General features: G+C 38.3%; 1 protein-coding gene across 14 annotated transcripts in view; it reads right to left on the bottom strand.

The window, feature by feature from the left end:
* Positions 1-9,990, bottom strand: part of LOC144978668 (uncharacterized) — a 187,977-nt gene extending 177,987 nt beyond the window's left edge. For 8 of the 14 annotated variants that reach the window (XR_013646568.1, XR_013646565.1, XR_013646567.1 and 5 more), the window contains exon 1: positions 9,656-9,990. The gene's annotated coding sequence lies outside the window, so the exon portion shown is untranslated. Of the gene's footprint in view, positions 1-9,338; positions 9,533-9,655 lie in introns of those variants that run through there. The other 6 variants (XM_078925019.1, XM_078925027.1, XM_078925023.1 and 3 more) reach the window with 2 other exon arrangements.
* Positions 9,991-15,000: the final 5,010 nt, after the last annotated feature.

The following is a 15,000-nucleotide window of genomic DNA, read 5'->3' on the forward strand; positions in this document are numbered from 1 at the left end:
TCACAACCTCGACAGAGAGTGTTGACGATGATAATGCTGTTGAATCTTGTTTAAATCATAATATTATAGCATACCCTGTCCCAATATCGACCTCTTTGAGTATAACTAACCCAATGCCCATATAAGGATAAGAACTCCATTTCAACAGGGAGGAGGAGGAAGAGGGGGAGGGGGTCAAACATCGGGGTCATGACTTGTAAAATCCATTAATCCAACCAGAGTTTTCAATTCCCCCCTCCCCCGACCCCAATTCGTCTCCTCCTACTTGTCCCTGTCTGGGTCTGTGATAAAGAGATTGGGGAGAAGAAGGGGGTGAGGGGGGGGGGGGGGGGGGGGGGGGTGAGCGATGTACGGCGAGTCGGTAGAGAGAGAGGGTGAGAGATATGAGATGGTGAGTCACCCTCCTGGAATGGGGTAGCGGGAATACCCGATCGAGCCGTGATAGTATTAATGGAACCGAGTCTTTGTCCCGACTCCCCGACACGGCATCGCCATCAATGAATAGACAGACGAACATGAGTGCCAGACGATGTGTTTTATTTCTTTTTTGCGTGTTTGTGTTGTGTCTGTGCCTGTTTGTGTGTGTGCGTGTGCCTCTCTCTCTCTCTCTCTCTCTCTCTCTCTCTCTCTCTCTGTGTGTGTGTGTGTGTGTAACACATTGAGAAGTAGACGGAGACGAAGATGGAGATGGAGAGAGAGAGAGAGATTATTCTTCTATCTGCTCTTATTTTTTAAATATTTTCTCTCCCAATCATTTTCCAACAATCTGTAAATATTGAAATAGCGATGGCCTCGTTATAGGCATCGGTTTTATCGTTTAATTTTATTCCTGATATCAGTAACCATATAATTAAAATAGTGTTATCTGGTGAATGGATGGATGGATGGATGGATTGGATGGATAGATGAATGGATGAGTGGATAGATGGATGGGTGGATGGGTGGATAGATGGATAGATGGGTGGGTGGATGGATGGGTGGATGGATGGATAGATGGATGGGTGGATGGATGGGTGGATGGATGGATAGATGGATGGATGAATGGATGGGTGGATAGATGGATGGATGGATGGATAGATGGATGAATGGGTGGGTGGATGGATGGATAGATGGATGGATGGGTGGATGGATGGATGGGTGGATGGATAGATGGATGGGTGGATGGATGGGTGAATGGATGGATGGATGGGTGGATGGATGGATGGGTGGATGGATGGATGGATGGGTGAACGAATGGACTAACGCATAGATGAATAGATGGATAGACGGATGAATAGATGAGAGTGAATGCGTGCCTGGGTGGCTGAATAGGTGGACGGATGGATAGATGAATGGATAGAAAGATAGATGGGATGGTGAAGGACCAGCGGCATCTATAGATAGAATGAAGTTGATTCACTCGGGTCTTTGTTATTGTTTTTTTGCCATCCGCGTTTATGAGAAATTCTAACTAAACTTTATTAATTTGACTCTAAACGGTCAAGGTAACACATAGTTTTGAGTGTTGGTCCGTTACACTTCCGGATGGCAATGTTGTGAGCTTCTTAGCCAAGTGCATACTATCTATAGGGTAATAATAAACGATGTCCTAGTTGAGGACGACGCACCAGCGACTTCCGTACCAAGCTTGGAGTATAGTGTCTCTATGGGACCAAATAACAATAATAATATAGTATTATAATATTATTACGAGAAGGATGGAATGTATTCATCGTTTTCTAAGTATATATCCTTAAGTACAACATCACACCCTTAAGTGTAAATAGAACGACAATAAACACTCAAAAAAAAAAAAATAGGTCAGCATCACCCTTCACAGAAGTGTAGCCCATAGAGAATACAGGACTAGTCTGTGGTGTAGCCTATTCATTTGAAAGGAGATCGAGTGGACGGATATATTTTAATTCAAAATGGATGAGAGGACAACTCATAATTCTGATACTGTATAATCATCTTTGAGTTACGATCGGCGACTTCTTATGGTAATATCAGTAGACGATGGTTACAATCCTTCCCAGTTACCGATTTTAATAAAATAGCTGTTATAAGTGGAATCCTTTCCTATTGTTTTATAATTAATGAAAAAAAAAAATTTTTTGATTAAAACAAATTATTCATTCAAATGCTCATACAAACTTTGCAGCAGCTGTGCATTGAGGGACAGCTGAGAAAAATAAGAAAAACACGCGCCACTTATTAAAAATCTGACTATAGTTATAACTGCCGCACTCTGGAAAAAAAACGTGAATTTTAACCATTTGACCAGAAAACTCGTTCTTCAAATATCAGTCGATTTAAATGACCCTTTTACTAATAAAATTTATAAATGATATAAATTCCCTTTATTCATCCCTAAGAGGAGTTTTTTTTCTTTCTTTAGGATCTAGTATTCCAAGGGAAGACTGGAATAACCCAGGCGTCAGCCGCAATGCAGCGCCACAAAATGAGCTGGAGCTAGGTGACTTGCTCAAGGCCACACATAGCGCAACGGGTAGTCGAACTCGGTACCTTTCGGGTACGAAGCAAAGACCATACCACGCTGTCCCATGGGTCGATCGATATTTGAAGAACGATTTTTAATGACCAAATTTTAAAACATGTTTTTTCCTAAATATGGCAGTTAACTGGTAACAAAACAACACCCCCCCCCCCCCCCCCAAGGAAAAAACACAAAAAAACGAGACTATTCATTATGTAAGACGGTGCAATTCAGCAACAAAAATGGAGAGGAATAAATATTATTATTATATGTATAACCCAGTTTTTACCCCCCCCCCCCACCCCCAACTCCCAAATGAAACACAGAAATTAAATATTAAAAATCTGATGATTAATAAATTTTTTTTGAAAAACCCAAAAAGACAAGGTTTCAGAATCAGATGCCATTGAATCCTAATAAAATCATAACTATTATCAAGATAAATGGCGTCAGGTGAGAATGGATTTGGGCCTCAAACGTTATTGTAATATTATCGCCTAACAGGCGTCATCATGTCTCGTTCTACATGTTACGTGTTGCTGTTGGTCAGGAACCCCTTTGTAAAGCGCTTTGAGCCAAGGCCCTTGTTTGAGCACGTTTAGTGGATACAGCTCTATATAAAACCTCAAGTTTGTTTATTTTGTTTTTTGTTTTTTTGTCTTTAAAAAAAAAAATATATTACCTCTAACCTATCCACCTCACGTCAGGTGGAGAGGTACATAAGGCGTCGAAGTTATGATAAGCTGCTATGCGTATCAATCAGGAATTCTAGCCAAATCCTTATTCATCAGAGTTGTCCGCGGGAAGGGGGCTGCTATTGTGTACATTTATACTGGAGTTGATGTCGATGCGAGGAGGGTGGTGATCTGATTGACATGATCGTGGTTGACGTTTATTTATACTTTACAATATCATTACTATCATGATAACCGACCCGAGTAGGGGATGGCAACTTAGAGGTGTGTGTGTGTGTGTGTGTGTGTGTGTGTGTGTGTCACTGACATATCTATCGATCGTAGATTATAATCGTGATGATATCTTCGTCAAATTGTCTCAACACAACACAACATAACATAACATAACATAACATAACACAACACACAATACAACACAAGATACAATTAAGATCAGCAAGACGCTCACGGGTCAAAATAGTGTGTCATCATTACAAACGTGAGCTTTTATATAGCGCAATATCCACTAAACGTGCTCAAAGCGCTTTACAAGGGATCCCTGACCAACAGCAACACCGTAACACGTAGAACGAGAAATTTATTACAACAAAAATATGGTAGGTAAGTCCATCCCCCCCCCCCCTCCACACACACACACACACACACACACCCCAACTCCAAAGGGTTACAATAATTGAGGAAACGGACACTATGGTGGAGCGGGTGGGCAATCGAGGGTCAATGCCCCGTCATCACGGTGTGTGTGATAGTTAAATGGTGATGTGATAACACAACGGTTGAATGATCACACTGGCATGGTTGCTCTATGGATTATTTTTTTTATTACAAGTTGTTGTTTGTTCTTTTTTTTTTTTTTTTTTTTTTTTTAACTTGGATACCTATCAGAACCACATTATCGAGTCCTTTTGCGCAGGCGGGGGTTGTCGTATCAGTAAGGTCGTGGGTTCGAACCCCCTTCGCCGCAAAATTTTTATTCTCTCTTGTCTTCTGGCATTTTACTACTCACTTCATTTTCTGTTATTATCAATATTATACGTGCCTGCTCCACTCATTTTCTGGCTTAAACTATATTTGCATGTGGCAAAAGGATTCGATAATTTGTCTTCTGGCACTCTACTACCCACTTCATTTTCTGTTATTATCAATATTATACGTGCCTGCTCCACTCATTTTCTGGCTTAAACTATATTTGCATATCGCAAAAGGACTCGATAATTTGTCTTCTGGTACTTTTCTACTCACTTCATTTTCTGTTATTATTAACATACGTGCCTGCTCCACTCACTTTTCTGGTTTAAACTATAATTGCATGTGGCAAAAGGACTCGATAATTTGTTTTCTGGTACTTTTCTACTCACTTCATTTTCTGTTATTATAGTCTAAACCACGACAGATACAGATAAAGAAGCCTCAAGAGTTCCAGGATAGAGCCTCTCCTCTGGCACTTACCATTTTTCTATTTTCTCTCTTTTTATTTTGGTATGGTATCCTTTAATTGCCGGACAGCAGGTGATCATGATAAGCGTTCACCATATTATAATAATCAAACCAAATACGACTCGCTAACGTTACAGTTTTTAAGAAATAAAAAAAGTCTTGGATATGGTTTTGCGAACAAGAACTGCTTGTGAACAATTGCCTGAATCGGCGCAACCTATATGAATATAAAGAAAAAAGCAACCATAAAAGAGATTATCCTCAAATTGATCGGAGCAAAACCATCATAAAATTGCCAGTAAATCGGTGGTACAATACTTACAATAATAATATTAGAATCAATTTTTTTTTCTTCAGAACTCACCCTGACCACCTTCTATTGTTATACATGATATCCATAAAGTCTAGAGACGTGATTATAATAACAGATTACTCGTTAAAAATAAAACAAAAAACGAAAATAAAAAAATAAAAAATCTAAATTCAATTTGTATTTAAATGAACAGTATTTTGTCCGATGGATGGTTTCCGTTTTATGTATATATGGAATACGAGGCATTATCATCATCATCATCATCATCAGTATTCCCCCCCCCCCCCCCCCCAAGAATTTCCGAAATGTCTAAATCGTGATATGAAAACGCAAATTTTCGATTGATAAAGATGACTGGATTATTACTAGTCGGAATTTCTGTCTCGCCACCCTCCACCCGAACCTCATATTTGTCTATCTCTCTCTCTCTCTCTCTCTCTCTCTTTCTTTCTCTCTCTCTCTCTCTCTCTCTCTCTCTCTCTCTTCTCCCCCTCTCTCACTCACACACACAAACACACTCCTTTCGTCCGTTTCACTTTCCATTCTCTATTTTATAAGAGATAGAAAGATAGAGAGAGATAGAAAGAAAAAAAAAAAAAAAAAAAGAGAGAGAGAGAGAGAGAGAGAGAGAGAGAGAGAGAGAGAGAGAGAGAGAGAGAGAGAGAGAGAGAGAGAGAGAGAGAGAGAGAGACTGCCCCCCAAGTCCAACAATACCACAGGTAATGAATCAATTACAGATTTGCAGGACAATAAATGCAAAAGATGGACAGCGTCCAAAAGGTGAGTAGCAGTAGTAGTACAATAGCAGTGGCCACTTGCCATTGACCACTCACGAGTCCACCTTTCCACCTCCGTGGTCGGTGATGTACACACGTGCATTGGTGATGACGATACATGAATACATAGATCATGTATTACAAATAGGTACTCACCATTCTGGTACATATGTAACAGCAACATAATCTGTCAATAATATTATGTGTACAACACATGCCTCTCTCTCTCTCTCTCTCTCTCTCTCTCTCTCTCTCTCTCTCTCTCTCTCCACACACACACACACACACACACACACACATACTGAACTAAGCTACCCATACACATAAGCAGACATCCTTTTTTTTTCCCCCACACTTCCCTCCATTTCTCCCAGCTGCTAAGTCCTCTCAGAAGACATTAAATAAACAAGACAAAAGCCTGGCCTTTCAATTAGAACTCAGATCATAGCAAACATTATTTGAAGTCCTTTGTAATTAAAAAAAAGAATTGCAAGAAATTCTCCACTAAGAATTTCTCAGATTATTATGAACTATCATGCTCCTCTAGGGCGTCCTGCCAGCTCAGTTGGTAGAGCACTCGCGTTACAATCAAAGGGACCAAGATTGATCCGATCCCGGGTGCAATCGAGACTTTTTCATTCTGACTCCCCTGTGATTGGGTAGCTGGATGTGTTAGATCTGGTGGAAATTACTTTGTGATAGACTTGCCTCCTATACAAAGGGTAGCAAACAATTGCTATTGTCCATTTCGCGCTATAGAAACCGGGATAAACTCAGGCTTCATGGGCCGAACGGATCTGAAGAACTACTCTAAAGGACTACTATGGATCCGTATCAAAGAGTCAAGAGTATGCAGAATGCATGCAGCCAACTTCAATGAGGACGACGCTGGATAGTAAGTAAGTAATTAAGCTTGAAAGTTGCTTTTGCTAGAGATGGAGGTTAATTAGTGGGAGGAAAAATCTTTTTGACTTTATCCAGGATCAACCTTGGTCCATTCTTTGGATGAGAAGTGAATGCTCTACCAACTGAGCTATTGGGACCCCCAAACTTCTAACGTCTAATGGTGGGACATAATTTCTTTCAAATCAAGATACTTGTCATTATCAATCCAGTCAGAACTGCAGAGCTAATTTGTCAAGACAGCAACTTGGACAAGTTATTATTGGGTGAAGTTAAAGTAAAATCGAATTATGTCTTTAAAAGTACATATCATAGAATTACAATAAATAATAAAAAGCCATAAGTCTGTTATAAAAATTAAAAGAAAAGCAAAAGCCACTATGGCTTATGAAATTGAAATCCAAATGAAAGGATGCAAATAAATAAGTCATGTAGCGAATAATGAAATCAGCATCGCCCTACTTTTAAATGCTAACCAGATCTGTTTATATAGGACACAGAAACAAAGAACTCCTATGGATAACCATTGACGACGACATGATAGAGGGCTAAAGATAGAGATAAGCATTAATTAAGTGAGGACTCTATTCCCAGTGGAGTTTGATCTCACGCTCGCATCGTTTTCATCAAGAGAGCAGAAACAGTGAAGCAACTCAACTCATGTTGAATGAAGTTAATACTCTCTAGGTGAAAACAGTCGGGTTTGCAATTCCAACAAGGTAAATAATGACAGGAATCATAAGCTGAAAGAAACTCAATTTTGGCTTTCGAGGATTATCATAATTATAGGGAAACTGGCTGATTAACCTTTTAAACTTCAAAGGAGGGACTTAATCTCGACATGTAACGAAAAATTGTCCCATTATTTAGACATAACTAAAAAAAGCAAAACAAAAAACCCCAAATAAACGTGAGTTTCTATATAGCGCATTATCCACTAAACAAGCTCAATGCGCTTTACAAAAGGTCCCTGACCAACAGCAACACATAGCATGTAGAACGAGACATGACGCCTGTTAGACAATATTACAATTTTTATCCGACACAGACAACGCTGTTGATGGCCAGGTACTCATTGTACCCAATAGCATGGTGAGAGAATGTGAGTAAAGGACTCAACTATGCACAGAACGAGGCTCGAACTCAGGACCTTCCAATCCCATAACGAGTGTCACACTCATACCACAAAACCAAATAGCCGCCCAAGCCTAGAATCTACTGATTGTTACCATTCTATTGGGCAGAGAGAAAAACGGAATCCAACCAGCGAAGAGATGAATCTTTCCAGTCAATGTCTCAACAAACTATACAACAAATTACACAGAAGAAAAATGAACGAAGCCATTGCGATCAATCGTATGTAACAGCTTGCTATATATATGAAGTCACGGCAAGAACTATTAAGGATTCTTTGCATATCAGGCTCAATAACTGGGGGAAAATAGAGAAGTAGAGCAAATCCTTTTAAACATATTCTCTCGATACAGTACAGAGAAGTGTAAATAAAACAAGAATGAGGCGACAGAGGAGGGTGGGATAAAGTAAATAGATTCGAGTTACGTTACTTAACTCCACTGTTAGTTTGAAAAACAATACAGGGTTAAAAAAATCCCAGTAAAATCTTTCTTTGATAAAAGGGCTCTCTTTAGTACTTGCCCCCACCAGGAAAGGTACTGATACTGATATCAATCCTTGGAGCAGCTGAGATTTTTTCACACCCATATCCACCAAGCAGTGATTGATAACTTAATATGTTAGATCTGGTGGAAAGCACTTTGCAATGGACAACCATCCAATCCAAAGGATAGCAAGCAACTGCGGCTTTTCTCTTTAACATAACATAAACCAGGATATAAATTCCAACTTCATGGGCCTTATTGCTCTGAAAGACTGCTATTTTTTTCTTTAATATAGATAAACTATGTTCATGCTAAGAGAATAATGTTCTCTGTATTTATTTATTGACAGCCGACAGGTACTGAAACAAATTTAGTCAGTCTGCTTACATGGCAGTCTGGCATGTTGGGCCATTCATACATAAAAAAAAGAAAAAAATAAGAAAGAGGAGGAGAAGAAAAATGAGAAGAAGAAGAAAGAAGAAGAAGAAGAAGAAGAAGAAGAAGAAGAAGAAGAAGAAGAAGAAGAAGAAGAAGAAGAAGAAGAAGAAGAAAAAGAAGAAGAAGAAAAAGAACAAGAGGAGAAGGAAGAAGAAGAAGAAGAAGAAGAAGAAGAAGAAGAAGAAGAAGAAGAAGAGGAAGAAGAAGAAGAAGAAGGAGAAGAAGAAGAAGAAGAAGAATGTCTTTTATCTATATCAATCCAACGGCCATTATCAAAATCAAAACAATTCTTTTGATTATTTTGTGTAATCAATCTAGAAAATTAATTTTTGCCCTATTCCAACTGTTCTACAGTTCTTATTCTTGTTGTAATATCATTTCATTAGTCATTAGTGACTTGGTCTTTCTGCATTCTATGGTGCATGCAATACACTCTTCTAGAAGTCTAAACCTTTAGATTTAGACGAGAGATCCACCCCCTTTGTAAATCGTTATTAGTAAAAACTGATAAAGATAAAAAACTGATAATGATAATGATGAGAGCCAATAAACTGAAATCAAACTGATAATCTGATAAGCCCATCATAGTCTTAGTCTTAATCTTTGAATTGTTAAAATAAATAAATAATACTGGTGCCGGCAAGTTCATAATGAATGAAAGTAAAGAAAAGTCATTACCTTCGTTGGCTATGCAATGATATGAAAATATATAGTGTTGCCCTATTCGAAACCCAACACAATAAAAGGATCAGTTATTATTTATAACAATAAACAAGAGGGGCGATGAATCATAATCTTCGTCAACTGACAACACGCACTGACTGTCGTAAGCACACCAAAACACGGTCTGCTATGGTTTCTTGTTACACTACACAGAGTAGCGGTCGACAAAAATCAAAGCAAGAAATTGAAAATCTCTCCGGACGTACAATATATCATTGAGGGTTAATCCATGCGAATTAATATTTGATAATCCTAAAATATTTTGGACTTACCGTTTTCGCAAACAAAGAAATCCACTTGCTTTGGAAGAAGAATCGATCAACGAATTACATGCACCCGTGAGGTTGTGTGGAAAACTGATTCCAAGAGAAGGCTTTCTTCAGCTTCCGGGTTCACTTGACTCGCAATACGCGAAGTACCGGTTGGCGAAGAGAGAGAGACCCGCCTACTTCAAAGCAGTAAAATTGTTGTTTCAATATAAAATGTGATTAAAGCAGTTCATAGATCATTGAACACGGTGTAAATATCAATATTGTGTTTAGTTAAAGACAATAAAATCCCTTAGTTCACAGAACGCAACCTAAACTCAATGAAAATCAAAGTGGGCGGGGATTTTAACAACGGGAAGTAATCAATATAATATTAACTTATCGACAGTAATAGATTTGTAATTTCCCTTGATTCTGGAAAATATTGTACAAGTTTGAGAACCGAGATAGAGCAATGATGAGCTCGTTTTTAACGCAATAATGGAGAATATTAGGAGTATTTCCGTTCCAACTTCGAGCCAGTACAATTTGGGTGATTAGTTCAATATGTACGTGTAAGCATTGTGAAATAATATTAATTTTTTTTTTCCGAATGGGTTTTGAATTCATCACATGTTGCTTTCGAGTTTACAATTAATTGTTAGTAATTAATTTTTTTATGGCTTTAAAAAGTACGATTTGATTTATTATGTTGGCGTGGACTTGTCTTTTGACGTAATTTTTTCGTTAGAGTCATTCAATGAGTTAACGAAGGCTAAGGCTACAAATGAACTTCATGTCGGATATGGTGATGAGAATAAGAAAATTCACCTTGAAAGAAGTCGAAGAAAAGGGAACTCACTCCCCTCAATGAAAGCTTTTAGTTTACTCTAATTATACAAGATTCGACGCGAGTGTGTTTCTGAATTTTTCTTTGACTAGGTCATCTCTTAGACTGCTGAAGTCTTTGATCGAATCTTTCGTCAAACAAATTAAAGGATGACTCTAACCCAGCTGAAATTCAACAACATATTGTCCAAAGCGTGCTGATGAGCAGGGAAACAACACTGCCTGCGAGAAGTAGTACACAAAAACAAGACTACTGTCCAATACTGTATGACTTATCACAGCAGCAAAAACAACTGAGACTTGACATCAACAGCTGCTCAAAAACGGATGTTAAGATTAAAATGAAGAGACAAATGAAATCATGCATAAAATTAAATCTCAATCAATAGATAATCACAAAAAGAAAATAGATGAGATTGTGACAGAAATAAATAGTGCGAGTGACAGTATGAAAATGTTCAAAGCGGTGAATACAATCAAAGGACAGAAAACACATAATAGACTTATAATCAAGGACAATGCTACAAGAACTTATGTAATGATAAATACATTATAAACATAATAAGCGTGTACTACATTGAGAAATACAAGGATATTCAAAAACTGGAACCATTCGATTCTACCAATTCAGAGCTTGAATCGCCTATAACGCGCCAAGAAATAAGTGAAGCCGTACAAAACCTCAATAACAACAGATGGCCAGGTTCAGATGGTGTTAGAGCAGAAAAACTAAAATGTCTTGATGACGAAGGCATGCAAATACTGGCTGATATGTATACTACGATATTTAAGACAAAACAAGTTCTCAATCTTGGAAGTGGAAAACGCATTCTGCTAAATAAACCAAATAAAAAAGAAAGGCCCTTTAGACAATTTGCGACCAATCGTTTTATTATCCACGCTAAGAAAATTTTTAAGCACAATCACGCTCAACATGATTAGAGAAAAGGTAGAGGAATATCTTGCACCACCACAAAGCGGGGTTAGAAGAGATAGAAGGCTCGAACCTAGGACCTTCCGATCTGAAAGCGAGTATCTTAACACAAGACCTCATAGCTGCACGATATAAAAGAAAGTAAGTCATCTCAATATATTACCGTAATACAAGCAACGTCACATACAGGATCTCTACCAAATTGCGAGAGTGGTTCTATAACAGGTGTCATTTATATGGGCCTTAGCTATCTGAATGCCAATTTCCATGCTTTCAATCCCAATGTGCACGGTTTTAGCCCAATTTCCCCATATACAAACAATGAATATGAAGAAAATATATCTATTTACGCATTAATTTCCCTTGTTTAATATAGCTGTAATAGGGGGAATCTAAGGCCTTAAACCGAAACGTTATGATTGATTGCCAGTGTGGTTCTAAAGCAGATTGGGTTTTAATGGGTCTTGCAAATGGTCATGCTTTCAACCCGAATTTGCACAGTTTAGCCTGATTCCCCATACAACAAAAGGGATACACTTATATAGCTACAATATATATATATATATTATATATATATATATATATATTATATATATATAATATATATATATATATATATACATACATATCTTGTTTCTATGCGTATTTGTATTTCCGTCCAAGAGAGCAGTCAATTCTAATTTCTATATTTCTATTCGTCATATCTATCTAACTTACATTCGTGCTAAGTCTGTTGTTCCACATACATAAAAGACCAATGTAAATCGTTGTTCTATATACATGTATTTAAAACGTTACGGGTCATCGGATTATTGATCAAAGTTTAAGTATTAATTCATTTCTTCATTCAAACACCAGCAATGAAAGAATTAAGTGTGTTTTATTTGTGGTCTGTGGTAAAATAATATTGTGGTTCCTATCTAGTCTTAGACTCTTGAGAAATATGACATGAGATTGACGTGCGGCTTTGCGGTCTTGTGGTATGACACTCGCTTTCGGATCAGAAGATCCTGGGTTCGAGCCTCGCTCAGCGCATAGTTGAGTCCCTGGAGAAGGCTCTTTATTCTTACTTACTTATCCGAACCAGCGACCACCTGAGCTCTAGCCCTTCGGTCTTGTGCCAAGACGTAGAAGTTAGACGACCTTTGTAGTTGTTCCAGGTGACTATGAATTGTGTTACTGATGCTTGGATTTGGTGGGAGGAATGTGCATCTCAGGTCTTCAAGAGGTTGACATTCAAGCAAATGGTGTTTTACTGTTTCATTGGGGTGTTGACATAGGAGGCTCTTTATTCACATTCTCTCACCGTACTCAGGTGTTAAATGAGTACCTGGCCGTCAACAACGTTGCCTCTGTCCGAAAAAAGACGTGAAATCGTCTAACAGGCATGTCCGTTTAGCAGTGACTGGGTAGCTGAGTGTAAGATCTGGTGGAAAGTACTTTGCGATAGACTAGCGTCCTATCCAAATGATAACAAGCAATTACTATTGTCCTATATGAAGGACTACTTTATAACCCTCAACACAACACCGTTTTGTAGGCCACTGGTCATATTTTGAAATTATCAAAGTGACAAAAATAGGAGTAACATAACTATCTAAAATGGTGTGGATGAAACAATGCTAAATAAAGTATAAAGAAAACTACACAGAAAAATCATCCCCCAAAAATCAGCTTGCCTTGACTCGGGATCGAACCTAAGACCTCCTGATTACGCGTCAGATATGCTACCATTACACCACAGAAGTAACCCGATAGTTGGGAGGATTTAATGCTTATGTTATTCTTGCCCTATCTGCTTTGTCTCGCACCGTCTCATACACACCTTTTCAGAATTGTATGGCCACAATATCAATGTCCATGGTGAGGTCTATTCTTTTTCACCATAACGTCTATGCCGTGAAGTTGACAAAGTGATAAGAGTGTTACATTACTTGTTTGCAATAGGGTTCAACAGTCGAGACGTCACTTCCCTCGTAATGACGCATGGTAACTTAGTAACTGGTTCTAAACTATCGGAACAATGGCGGGCGCCCTTATGAAATACTTCTCCGACGAGCGTAAAAGTGTATCCAGAGGAGAAAGAAATTATAAATCTGATCATGTTTTGGCTTTTATACATTCTGATTACATGACATGTGAAAAAGTTCAAGCCAGCATGAAGAATAAAAAGCACCGATTTTCTTTGGTTAGAACCAAGCTGTTGGTTGCTGGGCGGACGTGACACCAGACTATTGAATCCTATTGCAAGTAATTGAATATATATTGTTGGTGCTGACCACTTAATTTGCGCAATATCCACTAAATGTGCTCAATACGCTTTGCAAAGGATCTCAAGCCAACAACAATACAATACAAAACATGTAGCACGAGATGTGACACACGAAATGCAAGACGCTACCTCGATGGGGAATGCAAATTTTGCTGCTCGAAGCTCGAAGAAATAAATAATGATGTGAAATTGAATGTAAGCTTCAATTTAAATACTAAAACAGATCAAATGAACGGTTCGGGTTTCTCCTTTATCAACAAAAAACCGAAACGTTCATTTGACCTGTTTTTGTAATCAAATTGAAGCTTACATTCAATTTCACATCATTATTTATTTCCTCGATGGGGAAGAAAGATGTGATGTAAAAACTGGTTGCTTTTCATTGGAAGTGTACAATCACTTTTCCGGAGGACTGAATACATACCTAGTGTAATTGATTTCTGGTGTCAGAGTGATAGCATCTTCTTTTCTAGTCTAAATATATGCTGGTCATTAATAAAGATCACACCATCCTCGCTCTTATAGATAGTATGCGCTTGGCTCAGAAGCTCACAACATTGCCATCCGGAAGTATAATGAACCAACACACAAAACTATGTGTAACCTTGAACGTTTATAGTTTAGTTTATAGTTTAGTTTGTGCGGCTATGTGTTCTTGTGGTGTGACACTCGCTTTCGGATCGATAGGTCCTGGGTTCGAGCCTTGCTCGGCGCATAGTTGAGTCCTTGGAAAAGACTCTTTACTCGCATTCTCTCACCATACTCAGGTGTAAAATGAGTACCTGGCCGTTAACAGCGTTGTCTCTGTTCGAAAAATATTGTAATATAGCCTAACAGGCGTTATGTCCCGTCCTACACATTAAGTGTTGCTGTTGACCAGGGTCCCCTTGTAAAGCGCTTTGAGCACGTTTAGTGGATATTGCGCTATATAAAAGCTCAATTCTTCTTCTTTCTTAGATAATATAGTTCAGTGAGAATTACTCATAAACGTGGATGGCAAAAAACAATAACAAAGACCCGAGTGACGTCAACTTTATTCTACCTCGTCGTCTTAAGAATCTGCTTATACTGACGCGCTTTGGGATATTTGGTTCATGCAAAGCGCTAAACAAGTGTCATTTATTATTACTATCATTATTATACGTCCTACTACTAAATTAGTTATGCCACCTTTATGTAACCTATTCATTATCAGTACTCCAAAGGACTGGTTACATACACACTCCCAAGGTAGAGGGTTTGATGTCTAATTAAAAAACTAGAGAGCAGGTACACGGTATAAGGTAAAGATCTGAACAAGTGTTAAAACCAGGG

Source organism: Berghia stephanieae, chromosome 8, assembly GCF_034508935.2.
Source record: "Berghia stephanieae isolate SIO BIC M18660-M18661 chromosome 8, UCSD_Bste_1.3, whole genome shotgun sequence".
Classification (NCBI taxonomy): domain Eukaryota; kingdom Metazoa; phylum Mollusca; class Gastropoda; order Nudibranchia; family Aeolidiidae; genus Berghia; species Berghia stephanieae.